The following is a 3,042-nucleotide window of genomic DNA, read 5'->3' as shown; positions in this document are numbered from 1 at the left end:
GCCTACCCTAGCCCTCGCCCTCGTTTCCCGAGTCAATCTTCTTTATCCCGTGACTTTGTCACTTTATCCGGTCAGTCCATTCTAGCCTTTCTTTCTTATCGAGAGATTGTCTGCAATCTTTTCAGACATTTTCATCCAATCTCTCAAGGGGGCATATCATTCCCATCTTGGGGCAACTTTGTATCAGTTCATCTTATCTTCTTTGAAACAACGCGACAAGCCGCATTGTCTCAAAGAGGGGCAAAATGTAGACACCCAAAATTGTCATGTCTAATTAAATAAATATTTTATTTATTTAATTATCTAAGCTTAATTCTTCTATTAATTAAATAAATCTTTTTTTATTTAATTAATTCATTTATCCTCTTCTAGCCTTATTTTTCTTTTAAATAAATACTTTTATTTATTTAAATTATCCTTTTCCTAAATTAAATAAATATTTTATTTATTTAATTATCCCACTTCTTCTATTAATTAAATAAATCTTTATTTATTTAATTAATTCATTAACCTTTTCTACCTATGACACATGTCATTCATCTCTTAATTCATACACTACCTACCCCTTTCATTATTTTATTATTTCTTTTACCTACCCTCTAATCATAGCCGACCTCCTTTTACACCTCTCAATCTTATCCCTCCATTTCATATAGTGTCTTCTATATAAGGAGATGCTTCCTTCATTATCAAACCCTAATGAATCATCTTAATGACTTGACTACACTACGATCTTACTTGCAACCACATTTCATTCTTTGCTGAGCTCTTGTGCACATAAAATCTGAGAGCAAATATATCAAGCAAGATCAATGGAGATAGGAAGAATGGAGATCAAAACCCTATTGGACATGTGAAGGTATAATCTTTGTGATTTCGTTTGATTTGCATTGTCTTAGGTAATCTTCATATGTTATGGTGGATCTTTGTTGTTGTTAGGCTAGGGTTTTGTGGTTGAATTCATTTAGCCTTTTAATATTGTTATTATTGTTATCCATTTTCACCATATACACAAGGAAATGCGATAAATTTCATATGATGGGAAGACCAACTAGGTTTGATGAAATGCCCCCTTATCTTCAAGTGGTTATTACCCCTTTTGATAAATGGGGTATGGATTTTATAGGGCCTATTGATCAACCATCAAATGTAAAGTCCTATATCATGGTGTGCACTGATTACTTGACTAAATGGGTTGAGGTTAAAGCTATGAAGCATGCAAGAGATAATAAAGTTGCAGAATTTTTGTATGAGGATATTTTCACAAGGTATGTAGTTCCTAGAGAGCTTGTAATTGATCAAGGAGCTTAGTTCACCTCTAATTTAGCAGTAGAATTGGTGGAAGAGTATAACATTAGACACAAAAGGTCCACCCCATACCATCCATAGGCCAATAAGAAAGTCAAAGTTAATAATAGGGAAATTGAGGCTATTGTCACAAAAATAGTAGCCTTGCATAAAAAGGATTGGGCAAACCGCTTACCCAAAGTAGTATGGGCCTATAGAACAACATGGAAAATAACAACAATATTTACTCCTTTTAAATTGGTATATGGAAAGACAACAATGATACTTGTGGAATTTGAACATAAAACTCTTAGAACAACCTTGGCATTAGGTATGGATTTCTGACAAGCACAAACAGATAGAATAATGCAGCTCAATGCATTAGATGAAATCAAACAATTTTCCCTACATCACATTGAATTAATTCAATAACAACAAACAAAATGGCATGACAAGTATATAAAAGAAAATAAATTTAATACAATAGATTGGGATTTGTTGTATGACTCTCACTACAAGGACAATTTGGGAAAGCTCCAAACCGGATGGTTGGGCCCTTATGAAGTTGCAAACGTCTATTCCAATGGAGCTATTAAATTAATTACTGTGGATGATGTCAAATTTAAACTCCTAGTCAACAGGCATCATCTCCATCTCCATCACAAGCCAACAAGCAAGGAGGACTTCATGCAACAGTTTATAGAATTTCAAAGTATTGTTTCTCCTGCAACCAAAGAATGCGATCCTACGGGTTCACCACATGTTTCATGAAAAAAGGCATTGCCTTTCCATAATAAAGATTCCACCTTCACATGGATATCCTTCTTCCTTTCTCCATTCCATGTCACCTCCACCTCATTCCATTATTCTCTCTCTCATTATCACTTTGCAATTCATTCGTAGTTATCTACACATTTTTGTAACTCCATCTCACATGTTCCTAACATCATATCAGCACACCAATTTTATCATATTTCAATCACTAAGTAAGTACATGATCTTTCAAGTCATTATTATTTAAATTACATTCTTTTTCTCTTTTTATGTATACATATTTATTATTGCATTCAAATTCTTTACTCTCCCACATGTGTGCACACCTGTGTCATTTTGAGTTGGGAGGGGGGTAATTTTCTAAATTTGTCTTAGTGTGTCTTAGTTAGTCGTGTAATGATAAAACAACTTGAATTTGACAATCCATTTAAATGATGGAGCATGTACCCCAAGGTTTGAGTCGTCAAGTCAGTCATTTATTTTTTTCTACACCCCTGTTTTTAGGAAATATATTTGTCTCTTAGTATACTTTAAAAAAAAAACTTGCAACATAAGCCAAATACTTCTCATGAGAAATTGAGTCAAAAGGTGGAAATTCGAAGCTACAAAGAAGAATAAGATTTTAAATTCGCATATTGGGAGTGAAGAAAATTTGAAAGATGGGAGGCTCTCCAATTTGTCATGAACCAGTAGATCATACTCTAATTTTAGAGGATGTAGATTGTAAACCTTTATATAGAAATTGTGGATGGTTGGAATACTTTTTGAAGATGCATGGTTTTGATGAAGTAGCCCTAGAATTCGCTCAAACATTGAAGAATGATCAAGTAATGGTCAAGGGTTTGAGAGTAGTGGATACAAAGCAAAGAATTATAGAGGTTACATGATTGCCTACAGTAGGAGAATCATTTCTAGAGGGTAAAGATGCACGAATAGTCAGGGAAGAATTCACAGAGCATGGTGACCCACAATAAAAGTTAC

Source organism: Cryptomeria japonica, chromosome 3 (genome assembly GCF_030272615.1).
Source record: "Cryptomeria japonica chromosome 3, Sugi_1.0, whole genome shotgun sequence".
Taxonomy (NCBI): domain Eukaryota; kingdom Viridiplantae; phylum Streptophyta; class Pinopsida; order Cupressales; family Cupressaceae; genus Cryptomeria; species Cryptomeria japonica.
The sequence above is the reverse complement of the archived record's forward strand: the minus strand, read 5'-3'. Positions refer to the sequence as shown.